This window comes from Anser anser (assembly GCF_964211835.1).
Source record: "Anser anser genome assembly, chromosome: 14".
NCBI lineage: Eukaryota > Metazoa > Chordata > Aves > Anseriformes > Anatidae > Anser > Anser anser.
Window position 1 is genome coordinate 728,136 of NC_139735.1, and position 14,878 is coordinate 743,013.

The 14,878-nt window shown below is 51.0% G+C and overlaps 1 long non-coding RNA gene across 1 annotated transcript in view; it reads left to right on the plus strand.

Annotated features, from left to right (window-relative positions):
* Positions 1-569: 569 nt before the first annotated feature.
* LOC310881357 overlaps positions 570-14,878 on the plus strand; it is a 96,803-nt gene continuing 82,494 nt past the window's right edge. Inside the window, exons 1-2 of the long non-coding RNA XR_014572315.1 lie at positions 570-1,187; positions 1,714-1,807. This is a non-coding gene — a long non-coding RNA (uncharacterized lncRNA). The remainder of the gene's footprint in view (positions 1,188-1,713; positions 1,808-14,878) is intronic.

Below are 14,878 nucleotides of genomic sequence, written 5' to 3' on the forward strand. Positions count from 1 at the left end.
GTTTCAGGGCACGACACCCAGCCTACGGCTCGTGCCACGGCCAGAGTCAAGGCTGGCATTATTCACTCTATAGCAGGCAGTCAGCTCCCTGCTATCCTCGTCCATCACGGGGGAAAAGCCTTCCCAGGGAGGCACGGAGCCGTGCTGGATCGTCTGCCCGGTGCTGGGCCCGCTCTGCTGCCTGCCGGAGGAGTGGGGCAGGCGGAGGGGCGGCAGCAGGCGGGCAGCGAGCCTCCTGCCCCGCTGAGCCTAAGGCGTGAACCGCCGCGCCGTGATGCTCCGACAGCAGCTCTGCTGCCTTCCCCAGCCGGGGGAAAAGGCCTGCCTCTTCCCTGCGTCTGCCCTCGGGCACGGCAGCCTTGCAGGAGCGCTGCCTGCCTGCAGCGACGGGGCCGCAGCCCTGAAGCCCGGCGCCTGCTGCGAGCCCGAGCCCTGGCGCAGGCAGGTTCTGGCCCAGCTTTGGGCCGAGCGGGGCCGTGCCGTGTGCTCGTCCTGGGAAACTCTTCCCTCCCTCCTGCTAGCGAGCGGAGTGCCTGCAGTGAGCCCTTGTCAGGGGCGCTGCTGTGCTCCTAACGCTGCTCGCATTGCTACGCTTTGTTGCTTTGTATTTTTTAAGCCTACAGCACTTTCTTCATGGTTAATATGAAAAGCGGCCAGCTTCCTGAGCACTCGGGGGGAAAGATGCAACTCTTAGGAAGAAGATAAAGAGCTTCTGCAAATATTTATGCACAGAAAATCGATCAAACTGTAATGAATCTCATTTAAAAAACAACTGTGTGTATTTGTGTGGTTGTAGCTCCTGCAGCTGGTGTGAGAAGGAAAAGCTGTTCATCTATCGCAGGTAGATGGGATGAGAAATTGCCCACCAAAACACTTGTCCAGAGGCAGCGTCAGACGAGAAGGGACACTCCTTGTGCCGCGGGGCAGGGATGCCACCTGGCCCTCAGCGCACCAGGAAAGCACTCGGTGCTGTGGGAGCGCAGGCTGGTGGCTGGTGGCTGCGATGGAGACACCTGGGGGGCGTCGCCAGGATTTTATTTAATACTCAGTCGGCTGCTGGGAAACAGGTGGCTGCATCTCCGCTGGGGCCTGAGCCTCTCTTGGCAGCTGGGTGCTGCTGCAGGGGCTTGGAGTTTGCTTCGTCCTCCTGCTGTGGCTCTCTGCCTGCCCCTGGGTGCCGGCCTCAGGTAGGAGCCTCTGGCTCTCGGGTTTCTGTGCTGGAGGGGATGGCAGTGCTCTGCAGCTTGACCTGAATAGCGTAACTGCTGCTTGAAATCGGGCTGACTTAAATCGAGATTCTGCGTGAGGTTTATAAGCAAGCTTTACTTTCCTTCTCCGTGTTCAGCTTTTCCCTTTGTAACACCTCAGGAAAAAAAAGATTTTAAATACTAAAAACTGGTCAGAGAAGCTGTCGTGTAATGGCTGTGAAGCTTCTGAGTTGGTGTGCTACAATAAAACAAAGTACTAGAATAAATCTCATTAACAAGTAAGCAGAATGTATATTGTTCGGAAAGCCCCATAAAATCTCTGCTACCTGCCAACGACGAGGCTGTAACTGCTTTTCTCTGCAGGTATTGCGGAGACCCACAAGTTGCCCTTTACTATGAGGAAATATAAAGCAAAGGCAGTAATTAATAATAACCCAGCGTGATGAGAAGTGTTCTACCAGGCAGGAAATTGTGTTTAAATACAGATGAGCTCTTTCTGTTACAGCAGCTGAGCCTGAGCCTCCAGGAGAGAGTACTGCGATTGGATTCAGAAGCACAACAGCAAATTGCTGACAACCTTTACATACGCGTGTGTGTGTGTATGTATACAATCATGGGTTTTATTTAGTTATCCAAATTTTTCTTTAGTCTCTGACCTGATCAAGTACGTCTGTTGTTGTTATTGTATAAACAACCTGGCCACCAGCTTCTCTCCCTGTATAAGGAGAGGAAAGCAGGCTCGTGCCCGGGCGGGGGGCTCAGGCTGTCGCCAGCAGGTCCCTGCACCAGGCCCTGCTCCCGGGGGGCTTCCGAGCACCCAGCCCCTGCGCTGTGGGGCTGGCAGCAGCCAGGTGTGGGATCAGGCCCGAGAGCCGGTGTTTGGTGGCTGGGGTTTGCTCGCCGCGTCGCCGTCATCCTTCTGAGCAGACGTGCCCCAAAACTCGCTCCTGGTGCCCCAGCACATTGCTGGTGGTGCCGGAGCAGCCGTGGGGCGACGGGGTGGAGGGGGCAGAGCCCGGCGCTCCCCGTCCCGCTGCTCAGGGTGGCTGGGCTCGGTCCGTGGGGACGCTTGCTCTGGGGCAGGAGCGAACATCTCACCTCTCGTCTTCTTCCTGTCGGGTGAATAAATCACTTCTTGGCAATTACTTCTGCCAGGAACCTAACATCTCTTTAGAGAGAGGGAAGTAAAAATAGAAACAGGAGGGAAATTAACGTTTGGGGAATGTGATGCAACATCTAGATTCTCAATACTTTTCTTTGCTTCTAAATCCAAAGAAGGATAAAAAATGCAAGTGTGTTTGAATGTGATATAAAGGCTAGTACTGAAACTGCAGGCTTTGGACACGAGGGAGATCTCCTGGAAGCTGTGCTGCCAGTTCCCCTGCTGGTGCCGCTTCCTGCCTGCAGCATCCCTTCCCCGCTGCCTGCTGGCGCCTGCAGCAGCCTCCCCGCGGCGAGGGAGCCGGAGCCGTCCTCTGCTGCCTGCGTCCGCCTCTGTGCCAGAGAAGGTCCGAAACAGGGTGCTGGGCTGCGAGGCTCTGCACAAGGAGTGCAAACGTAGGGGTGGGGTGGTGCAACACGGGCATCCCTGGAGTCGTTTGTATGATCAGCTTGAACTCTGATCCCCCAAAGCTGCTTCCTACAGAGGCTGATGTGTTTTCTATTGCCACACATGTTTAGATTTGTCAGTAAGCACAACAACTTTATCCTTCATGATAAGTCTTGGGAGAATGGTTTCACTCTGATGCCTTGGTTCAGGGTCAGCTCTGGTCAGGGCCTGTTCCGCTGCTCCCCTGCAGCGGGCTCTGCTTGGTGCTCCTCGTGGCCGTGCTAGCTCCTCGTGGCCGCTGCTTTCCTCGTGCTTGTAAGATCAGCGCAGAAGCTTCCAGGGTGTTTATGCTTGAGTTAGGGTAGATGCGGAGCTCTCACAGATAAATGCTCCCCTTGATCTACCTGACGGAGCTCACGTAACATCAAGTCATGCAGTCTGACTTTTAACATGAGAAACCGATGATTTTTTCCTCAATCAATCTTGTCAGGTGTATTATTTTTAAAATACATGAGCACATAGGAGCCAATAGTTATATCCAAAATCTGCATGTATCCGATCTCCGTGACTTTCTGCAGCCATCAGGGTCTGTGCCCGTGACATCCCGGCTGTGTTCGGCCGCTCCAGGAGCGGGCTTCCTGAGCAGACCACCAGCCAAAAGCCACCTTTCGTATTTTAAGATGTCCCTGAGCCTGTTTTTCACTCGCAGTACAAGTCCTTCCCCTCTGGTGTTCACCTTTATGTTAGGAGGTGCAAATAGCTGGGAAATTCCACGCCGTATGCTGACCTACTTTACAGCAGTTTTTTAAAGTACTGGGAAAAGAGCCAGGAAGTGAAGTCTTAAATTTTATTTTATTTTTTCGAGGTTGCCCATTAGCTTCTGTCATTCCCTACAAGATGCGAAGCAGGCGTTGGAGTCACAGCTGCAGCCTTGCTCCCCAGGTGAGCCCGGAGCTGTGCGGGCTCGTGGGGCATGGTGCAGCTCCCGGGGGGCTGTTGTGCGCCTGGGGCTTTGAAATCAGTTCGTCCTTCCTCAGTCGGGGCAGCCTGCTCTTACTGAGCTGCAGGATGCAGGAATAGCTGGTCAGGTTTTCTGAGAGGAGCTGGAATTACAAGGATGCAATTTTTATAGGTAGACAATCCTGGGGCTAGCTGAGAAATATTCCTGAGTGCATGGGGAATCCATTTAGTTTTCTCTAAGATCAGCCCTGTGTGTTGCTAGGAGGGGGGTACATTTGCGTACCAGATCCCGGTATCTACAAAGTCCATCGCTTTATTAATAGGTCTGGTACGGAGTTTGAGGTGGGGAAAAAGGCAGTGCGCATGTTCCTGGTTTCTCAGAAGCAAAATTTTTTGGGAAAAAGCTTAAACCTTTTCTATCTGAAGTGGCCTCCTCCATGAAGGTCATGGGAGAGCCTGGATGGGAAGGACCCGCTGGGGGCCTCGGGTCCCCAGGTCTTGGCAACGCCCTCAGTGAAGAGGAAGAGGCGCTTGGATAATGCCCTTAATATGCTTTAGCTGTTGGTTAAACCTGGAAGCGGCCAAGTGGTCATCAGGCTGGGCCTGATGAACGCTGTAAGTTCCTTCCAGCCGAACTCAGTGAACCCGTCTACCCTAAACCGACATTCTTCTTTCATTTATTTTCCCCCTCCCTGGGCCCCGCTGCTTCTGCGTGCCCGCAACTTCCTGAGGCTTGTCGGGGTGCTGAGGGTTGCTGCATCACCTGCTGACTGGTCTCAGAAAATATCAGCTGTAACGATAACATCAGAGGGCTTGAGCTCCTGTTTTCTGTCGGAATGGCAGCAGTTTGCATAGCAGTCTTGTGCTTTGGCCAACGGATGTTTTTCCAGAAATGAAGACTTTTACTTGGTGCGTAGAAATTAAAACCAGAACAAGCACAAAATCCATGACAATGCACCTTAATGTCCTCAGGGAGTAAAGGGTCTAACAAGCGGCTTTTGGTAGCAAAACGGTGTTAGTAGTTACGTTTGTTGGTCTGATGTTAATTTACAAGTGAGCAATGGGCTTCTGGGGGGGAAACTTGTGCATTTTCACTCTCGCCTTTGCTTTGCTATGGAAAATCACGTTCCAGCTCCTGCTGCAGGAGTTGAAATCTTCCCATCCTTTATGGTGGGGAAAGGACAGGGGTGCTTCAGCTTCTAACAACAGGGAAGCGTTGACTCAAATCCTTTTCTTCCCATTTAAAGTTCCAGAGGGGACCACGCTTCCCTGTTCCTCCCCAGACTGCAGCAGCAGCAGCTCCACGCAGCCCTGCCAGGTCTTCCACCTGCTGATTTTAAAGCAGCCTCTGGTAACGAGCCCCAGCTCCTAATTAGTGCCTTACCAAGAAGCCGTCTGCGTGGTGGTGGTGGGGATGGTGCCGCAGGCTGCGCCGTGCGGGGACGCCTGGCCCAAGGCAGGCAGCAGGAGCCAGCTCGTGGCTTCTGGCTTCTGCCCGCGCTGTTTGCTGAAGCCTCTCTGAGCATGCTTAAGGCACAAGCATGCCGGCTCATAGTCAAATGATTTTTTCCTGGGTACACTTTATTTTACTTTAAAAGGAAAGGCAAGAGTAACACTGAACTGTGCAACTAACCTGAGTTGTTTTCTGTAGCCATCTTTGAATACCGCTGGAAACACAACTGAGCGCTAGGTAAGAGGTTGCCGTGCTGTAGTTGCAATTAGAGTGCCTTCTGCTCAAGTCCACGGGCTGCAGGTAATTTATAGAAAGTGCTTGCAGTACTCTGGATGCTTGCACTTGATGGGGAGAGAAAAGGAGGTTGGTGTTCACCTGAAATATGCTTGTTATTAGCTGCACTTCTTGGTGTTTCTGCAAGGCATAATTTAAAAACAATTTTTTTTTCTGAATTGCACCATCTGGAGGAGGAAAAAAATCAATAATGTATTTACATGAGGCTCAGTGGCTCTACCTACCGCTCTCACATCAGCGGATGCAGCTTCTGTTGCTCTGCCCCTTTCTGGTTATGGATCCAGGCGCGGTGCTCTGCCGGGGCACGGGGCTTGCAGTCTGTCCCCCTGCGTGGGGGTGGGTGGGCACTAGGCTCTGCTGCACCGACTGCCAGGGCCGGCAGTCACTATCTGGACTTTCTTTTGTCTGGAGGAAAAAAAAAAAAGGATTGAGAACTTCCAATTCCAGTCATGTTGGTAGAAGAAGGAGCGCTCCCTGCCTAACGAGATGAGACCCAGGCCCGATGACGTTAGCTGCTGGGAGAGAGGGCTAAGTCCTGGTTTGATGGCAATGAAGTGCACTTGTCCATGGCTTTTTTCCACTCCAGAGATCAGGAGCATGGACAGCACACTTCTCTGACTTTATTGAGTTGATCCCCAACCGCTTGTTGCCTACTGCCTTTGTTAGCTGGAGGAGGCTGCAGGATTTGCTGGATGATTTCAAATGCTCTTTTTTTAGATGTCACCAAAATAACATGTTTGCTCTGTTGTTTGGATCTCAGTTTTACTGGAACTGCAGATAAACCAAAGGTGAACAAAGAAAGCTTTGCCTTTTGCTGTGTCCCAGCACGGTCTCTAACACACAGCTGGCAGAACCGTAAATCTGAAACCTGCAGCCATAATTATCTGCCTGGGAGCGAGTCTCTAAGCTGTACAGTTGGTGGTGAATTGCATCTTAAAAGAAAGCTAGGCTCAACTAATGTTACAAGTGGCCGAAATAGCTTATTCTAGAAACAAATTGATGATGATAAATCTTTTACAGTGATTTTTTTTTTTGTATGGCACTCCATCTAAATACATTAGAAATTGTTGGTGTTTTGTACTGCTAGTGAGAAGAAGGAAAATGCAGCTGTTCCCTTAGCGAGTGGATGCCTTCCTTGGGCTCAGAGAAAGCTTCGGGGTTAGCTGTCTGCTGCTATACCCTGTGATCAGGATAAAATTTCCTCCTGCTGTTGGAGGACAGGGCTGTGCCTCCCGGCAGCGTGGGGAGGATCAGGGGCCCCCTTCTCCTTGGCGTTCCCTGCCCAAGCAGTGCTGTGGAGCTCCTGGCCAGGCACTGTGCTCAAGCACCACGAGCCGTGCCTCCTTCCCACCTGTTCTGGGTGCGGTGGTAGTACTGGGGACTCTGAACTCGTGTGTCCGTGGGATGTGTCCAGCTCGCATTTCAAGCCTTTTCCTGCAAGGACACCCAGTGCCTGAGAGCCTCACTTAGTTGTGAGACCCTACAGTCTGGAGCTAATGAGAAGTGCTTGCGTTGGCATCGTTGTTGACTGTATTAGAAGCAATCGATGGCTTCTGAATCGTGTTTTCACCTCTAGCCCTATTGCTGCATGGCCTGAGCCAAGTGGCACTGCCGTTGTCCTCCCCGGCCCTCCGGTGCTGCGCAGCACGTCCCGACGGGTCACCGGGCCCGGCTGCGGCTCTCCTGCCCGCTGGCTGCGAGCAGTGAGAGGAGTCAAGAACCTGGGGAAAACCAGCAGCTTGGAGCTCAGTTTCTCGGCTGTGCGATGGGATCGGGTGTCCTTGGGCCCTGCAGCGGGCTCTGTCTGCTCGGCTGTGCCCGCTGGTGAGAGGCTGCCCGCGGCCGGGGCTGCGCTGGGGGGGTGGCAGCGAGCACAGGTCCCGTCCCCTTTCTCTTGGCTGCCCGCAGAGACAAACGCAGGGTGTCAGTTAACGGGGGACAAGCAGGCTCAGGGACAAGTAACAGGATGATCCTGCTGATGCCGGATCAACAATTAGGGGATTTTCTCCGGTGCGTTCTTGCTTGGAGCAGCACCTCGGTGCCGCCCTGGCGCTGCTGCTCTCTGCTCCCCTTCTTCCAGGCAGAGCTGGCTGCGGGTGAGCCCCGCTCTGCGGGAGGGCAGGGCAGTGCTGGCAGCTGCCTCCCGGTAGATTAGGCTGTAATTCGTGGGCTTTCATCTCCGGAGCCAGGGGAAAATTCTGCAATTTGGAGCAGGACTTCTTTTTTTTTTTTTTTCTTGCTATTTCATCTTATGTTTCTTCTGTACTTGTTGCTGCTTTAGACTGTAATGAACTCCTTTTTTTTTTTCTTTTAGGAAGAATTCCCATCACTTTGAAATTATTACTTTTTTTTTCTTTATTGGAAGATTTTTCTTCTTAATATCACTGACCGAGGGCCCAGAAGATCATGAATTAAATAGTAATTCTTCTGTCTTCGCTTTCCCATTTTCCTTCCATAAAATCCCTTCCTAATGACCAGTGATCGCAGCTTAGCCTGTAAGAGCAGGCTCTGTAAAAGCGAGCCTGTGAGCTGGGGGTTACTTCCAGCAGTAGCAGGTGATCGTTCAAAATCCCATTAAGCATGCAATTTCAGAGTGAGCTCGAAATGCGTGAGCAAGGAGCGAATATCGGGTAAATGCTCCTTTGTTTCACTTGCAGGGAAGTGTTCCCAAGAAAGAACTACCTGCTCTGTTCGGTGTTACCTGTGATGATCAACTGATTGAGTTTCATTGACCAGGTTAATATCGAGCCCTTGTGCAATTACTGGGAAAGAACAGAATGTGATTTCTTTCTGCCTTGCTTTTGTGATGTGGAAAGGAAGGTTTATATTTCAAATGGTCTTTTAATTTGTGCAAGCAGTCTCTTGAAAAAGACTTATTTAATTTAGGCCAGGTTAGGAAAGCAATTCTTGAGGTCATTCTTAAAGTAAGACTTTGTTATACCCCTCCACCCCCCTCTTTAATGCAGAGCTGCAGGAGGCTGTTAATCTTCATTAGGGAATAAGCTTGAATTAAGGCTGCATGGGCTCTGCAGCCAGAATGGTTCTACCTGCATAGTGCATGGAGCAGGATCACAACGGCTGCTGGCAACATGGGTTTTGTTCTCATTCTTTGTTTTATGTCTGTTCAAAATCTGATGGACCTCTTACAGGTCCATATTTGTTTTAAAAATTAGAATAATCCCTGCCTTCATGCCTCTGGTGCTACAAAATGGTTGATGGGAGGTCTGTAAACAGTTCGGGCTCCTCACGGGGCAGGGATCTGCCACGTGGGGCAGGTGGGACCCAGCAGCACGATGGGGAAGGAGTTCCTAAAAGTCCTGGTCCTGTTTACTTCTAGCTCATACGCCTTTCTGAAAAGGGTCTCAAATGGGATCAGAAATCATGTATTTTGGCATTAAATTTAACTGTTGAATTCACGTGAAAGTTTGGAAATCTAAGATCAATCAAAGTGTCTTTCTGTGATGAATCTGCCTTGTATTAAAAATAATAACAAGCTTGGCAATGGAAAACTAATATTAAAATGCCTTGTTTTGACACTTCTGACAGTATTTAATGAAATGTTGTCAATTGGTTATTTAAGAGCTTTTAATACAGTAACATTTTCCAGTGGAAAACAGGTTTGGTGTAAACTTTCTGTAAATGTTTTCAATTAGCAGGGCTGGCACAGAGGCAGAAAATGTCTTTTCATGCACGGGCATATGGAAGCTGGGGATGTTGCTAAATCCCAGCAGCCGTGTCAGCACCCGCTCTGTCTAACAAAGAGGAAAACGATTTCGTTTCATCTCCGTAGGAAACGAATAGTCAGTGGCTTTTTACGCCTGTTAAGTGAACACAAAGTATTAATCGTAATACGTCTACACAAATCAAAGTAGTCCATCTGCTCTCGTGACCTGTCCTGCCCCTCGGTGGCTCTGGGATGGCTTCCTGCCCGCGCGGCCTTGTCTCCAGCCCCTGCCCACTCGGACAGGAGTAAGCCACGGCCCCTGTCTGCTGCCAGAGGGGGGCCAAAGGCTGATTTTTAAAACCTTGCTGCTCCGCTCCGGACCTTGTGCTCGTGGCACAGCTCTCACAACTGCAGGCGCCCCGCTGCTGCTGCAGGCCCTGCTGTGTGCGGGTGTGAAGGCCGGGCAGGGCAGGCCCCGGCAGGGCAGGCCCCGGCAGGGCTTCTGCCTGCGGGCAGGGGGCGGCCGGAGCCCCGCGCAGCCGGCGTGCTGCGGGCGCGTGTCCCAGAGGTGGCTGGAGCAGGGCGAGGGCAGGGTGCGGCGCCGCGTGCCACCTGCCAGCGCTGGGGCCTCCCTGCCTGCCGGGGCTCCGGGGCGGGAGCTTCTCTCTGCACTGTTAGCCTTTGCCCGTTATTTCCACAAATCTATCCTATCGCTTCTGTGCGGTTTAGCTGTGTTTGGTGTTAAAAGGATCGCCATCTGTTAGTTTAACTTCTTGCTTGTCACTTCATTTCATGCCTCCTTATTCTTGCATTATGAGAAACAGCAATCAGTGAATTCCCTGGTTACGTCCTCTGACGCTCACAGCTTGACGTAGCCGCATCATAGCTGTCCTTCTGCAGTCCCTGTGGGCCAGGGGATCCTGGGCTTCGTTAAGCTGTCACTGGAGCTTTTCTGCTACTTGGTTCACTATTGTCAGCAGTCTGCGCCTCTTCTGAACTGTATTCAGAAGCAGCACCCAGAAAAAAAAAAAAAAGCCAGCAGTTAACAATATCAATTAGTCTTTTTTTTAAACTACTAGCATGTGCACAGGAACACAAGTGAGCTCAGGTGGTTGTTGGGGTGTATGGGTTTTTTCACTTTTAGTTTCTTCCCTGTGATCTGTGCCTGATCCCTTAGAAGCAGGGCATAAGGTGTTTGGTTTATTCTGCGGTATGCAAAGGGTGGCATGGTTTCTGACTCCTCTGCACAGATCAGAGCATCCGTGGGCTCTGGCTGTGCTCATGAACCCCTCATGTGGCTGTGACAAGATGGCAATGAGGAGCTGGGGGGGAGCAAGCCAGGTGTTGTCTTGTTGGGCAGTTTAATACAAATGCCACCGTGCTGGCAAGGTAACGCTTCCCCAGCTCCGATCTCCTGTCTGTGCGAGATGCAGCGCGCTCGCGGCTGCCTGCATGCAGCACGTCTCCAGCGGCATCGCTGCTGCTGCCGAGGGGCAGGGCCGCCCCTTGGGTGGCGGGGGAAGGAGGCTTCATGGGGATCCATCCGGCGAGAGGGGAGGCATCTTCGTCAGAAAATGATCATAACTGCAGAAGAACTGCAGATGGTCAAATGCTGCTCTTGGCCTCATGCGTTCTGTGACTTTTATGGAGCTTCCTTATGACGGAGGTTTGGAAACAAAACTCTGCGCAGGGTGAGGCTCTGGTCCTGCCTCAAAGCCCGTGGAGCCTGATCTCTTGGCAGCATGCTTCCAGGCTTGTCTACAGGGTTTAAAAACAGCAGCGCAGGACAGTGGGTTAGCTGAACTCCGTACCGATGGGCAAGGGACGTGGTGGATGGGCGGCGAAGGCAGCACCCGCTGGGGCGTGGGCTGGCTCCGTTCTCGCCTCCCCGTGCTCTGCTTGGTGCTTGCTCCTCTTTTAGAATGTCAGGATCTGGTGCAGAGAAAAAAACGCACCCCTTGTGTTATCAGGTGGAAACCTGCCATAGTGATGAATGTCTCTTCAAAAAAAAAAAAAATAAAAATCAAGAGACCAGAGCCTGCATTTTTCTGTATGGTGCAGAACACCGTCTGTGTGTGTGGTGTACAGCAGGGTCCGTCTTCGGCATGCCATCACTCCCCTTGCAGCACGGAGTATGAGCCGTGTTCTCCACAGGGTTTTCGTGTGGCATTTAGGACTGTTTTACCTGCCTTAAAGCACCTCTTGGACAGGAGTCTACAGTCCAAGCGTGCCCTGAAGGTGTGTAGGATTGGAACAAGTCTCCTTCCCAAGCCACTGGGTGCTTTTCGTGGAGCACCACTAAGGTAGCGGGCGGTTAAGGTGGTCAGCTGCTGCAGCTCAGCTCCTGCTGCGTTGCAGGCTTTGGTAACTACGTGGTTGCTTTGTGCTGAATTTGAAACGACCCAGTCACGGTGCTGGGTGCGTGTTTCCTGCTACAGGATTTGCAGATGAACAAAATGGTATTATTGCAGTTACAGTTTGTGCTGCCAAGATAGCCAGCTCATAGGATGCTAGTCTTGCAAATTGTAGCTCACAGATCTGACGCATCAGCGTGCAGGCTGGGGACACAGAAAATGGCGAAAGCTGCAGCCACGCTGCTCATGTCGTGGTAAGGCCTGGGCCTGTTGTGTCCCGCTGCAAGGAACCAGCTGTTCCTGAGCCTCAGGGCACTGCCTGGTACTCCCGGACTTTGGCGATCGGACCTGAGTGTCTTTGGTTGTTGCCAAAATACCTCTGCAGTTTTTCAGAGCTCTGCTGCAGGTCACTAGAGATGAGACTTCCTCCAGGCACGAGATCATCTGGGTTCTGAAGTCAGAGGTGATGCAGGCACCCGGGAGCCTGTGCTCCTTTGGAAGCCTACAGGAGGAGGGGGGAAAAGGCCTCCGCTTCTGGGAGGCAACAGAGCCCAAGAAATGCAATGCAACGCTGAAGTCAAAACCAAACTTTCAGAATGGTATATCTGGATGATAAAACTTAGTAACCGGTGAAGATTTTTCTACCATTTCCACAAAGTGCTCAGGTTTCACGTTGCTCAGATTCCTGTGCTGGCAAGAGCTGTCTGCTGCTGCTGGCACCGGGGGCTGCAAGCACCTCCAGCTCCTCCCTCGTCCTCACGCGTTCTGAGATTGCTTGGGACCAGAAGGCAAAGCCTCTGTACCGCAGCTGTTTGCCTTTGCCCATGTACACTGCTCAGAAGAGGTAGGTAGGGGGTTAATTCAATACCAAGTGAAAATTGTTTCCCCCCATTTAGAATGAAAGTGCCTAACGAAAACGCATTAATCGTTCTGCCAGAGCGGAACGGAGCGTTTAGCGGAGTAAGCGGCAGTTGGGCCACTTCAGATCAATCTTCCCCTGATTTCTGTGTTAACCTGAAGCTGCAGTCAGGCCGGGCAGAGCTGTGCTGCCGAGGGGCTGCTGGCCCCGTGCTGCGCCTGGCCGTGGGGACGTGCCCCTGGCAGGGGTGAGCACAGGAGTGGGCGGTGAGAGCCGGCCCGGGGACGTGGGGCTGCGCTGCGCCGGTGTCCTCGGAGCTGTGCGGAGAAAAGCCCGCTCGCTGGATGCCATCTGCACTGCACAAATCGATAGGCCTCTGAGAATATGTCAGCAGCTTTCAAGAATGTGTGTTTGAGGCAAAATGCCAGTTGTTTAGATGGAGAAAATCAGGGGGGTATCTCTTCATTTCAATTAGGCAGCCTGCATATTAACATTTTCCCAGTAGAAATCGGGCTCGTTTCCTCCTTGGAAGCCAATCTTGGTTCCTTCTGTTATTGTTTACTGTTCTAGATGTGCATTTCTTTCTGCCTGCAGAACCTGCTGCAGATATGGGTCTCCTCATCTCTCTCCTCCTGGGCACAGACAGGAGGACGGCCTGGGGACTGCATTCATCTGGTAGCACATTTCGAGTAGGAGCTGGTCCACCCTCTGTTGCTAAACAAGGACCAGCGCGGTGATGGCACAAAGCTCCTCACGGTATTTAAACAAGCAATGAAAGGTTACTTTAGCGTTTAGGAAAGGCCTTAAAGATATTACTTTTCTGAGGCTTTTTAAATTGCTTCTACAATGCGCGTATGTTTTTCCTGTGTATAAAGCTGATTATGCTTTGTGGCTACCAGCTGATTATCCTATTGTGGACTGAACTCCTGTTTTAATATGTCAGAACACAGAAACTGCGCTCTTGAGCTCCTGGTGGCCACTCAAATCAGCTACTCCATTTCAGAAAGGGCTGTTCACTTTGGTTGAGTGAGCTGAGATATTTCTGAACTGACTTCTGTGATCTTTCTGCCACTTTGTTTGCAGCAGCCGAAGCTGAGCAATCAGTTGATCACATCTGAAAGCAGAACTGCACACACCAAGTAAGCTTGTGTTTTTTTCTGCTCGGTATTCTGCAAGTGTCGTGGTCCTGGGACAATTCTGTGGGTTTTGTTCTGGAGTGAAAGAATGCAAAGGACTTAACAGAACTCTCTCTAAAAATGATTTTTCAAGTAGCTCCACTTACAAAGCGTTGTGAGAAGCTGGTGGGTCACAAGCTCCTATTAGTGTTTTTCCTGCTGTGGTCTAGCCCGGCAGGCAGCTCAGCACCACGCAGCCGTTCGCTCGCTCTGCCCCTCAGCAGGATGGGCAGAACTGGGGGAGGAGAAAAGTAAAACTCATGGGTTGAGCGAGAGACAATTTAAGCAACAGCAGCTTCCCAGCCAACTCTGCTCGGTTTTATTTCTGAGCATGACACCACGTGGCATGGAACATCCCTCTGTGCAGGTTGGGCCACCTGTCCCGGTCCTGTCCCCTCCCTGGCAGGGCGGTGTGAGGGGCTGGAAAGTCCTTGGCTTGGTGTAAGCACTGCTCTGCAGCAGCTGAAACGCTGCTGCGTTATCAGCATTATTTTCCTCCTAAATCCAAACCACAGCGCCATACCAGCCACTATAGCGGAAATTAACTCTACCCTGTTCAAAACTAGGACAGAAGCATTTCTCTTCCTTGTGAATTTAGACACTGATATCATTAAGCTAGCTCCTGGAGGATGGTTTTCCCGTCCGGTTGTTTAGCTCAAAGTAAATGACACGTCTGAGTACATGTGAGGTAATGTTTCCCCATGGATGGTCTTACGTGCTGGACAGAGAACCCGAGTATCTAGTAATGTGCTTGAAGGATTTCAGGCCTATTTTATGTTCTGAAATGCAATATCCAATTTAGGTGATTTTCAAATGGATGTGGCAGCATGGAAATTTCAAGAGCATCTTTTAGAGCTTTACTGATTTTAATAGTATTGGGCTTGACAGCTTTAATGTGCACCAATGATGATGAATATAAAAATTTGTGATGCTTCTCGTAGTAGTGTCGTTGCTGCATTTTCTGTGGGTAGCAGCATCCTATCGCAGCATGATTGGCACCAGTGAAGTTTCTTTGATGTAGGTGCAATAAAACACCTTTAATTACTGACACAATTAGTTCTGCTGATGTCCATGGTCCATTGTACAATTCACTGAATGCTTCATGAATATTTACGCCATCATCCACAAACCAGAGGTTTAAACCAAATTCTATTGGAGTCTGTTATTTCATCTACCATAAATGTCTGCTGCTCTTCAGAATATTCTGCTTATGACATGAAGAGCTGCAGTTTCCGTTCTTTCATTCTGGGTGAATTCATCTGGGTTTGTGAACGTTTTGACATTTTTTCAACCATTTTGAAATATCAGGATATGCTCTGCCTTCGAACAGAGCAGTTGAATAAAATTATGATCGATCTCTCA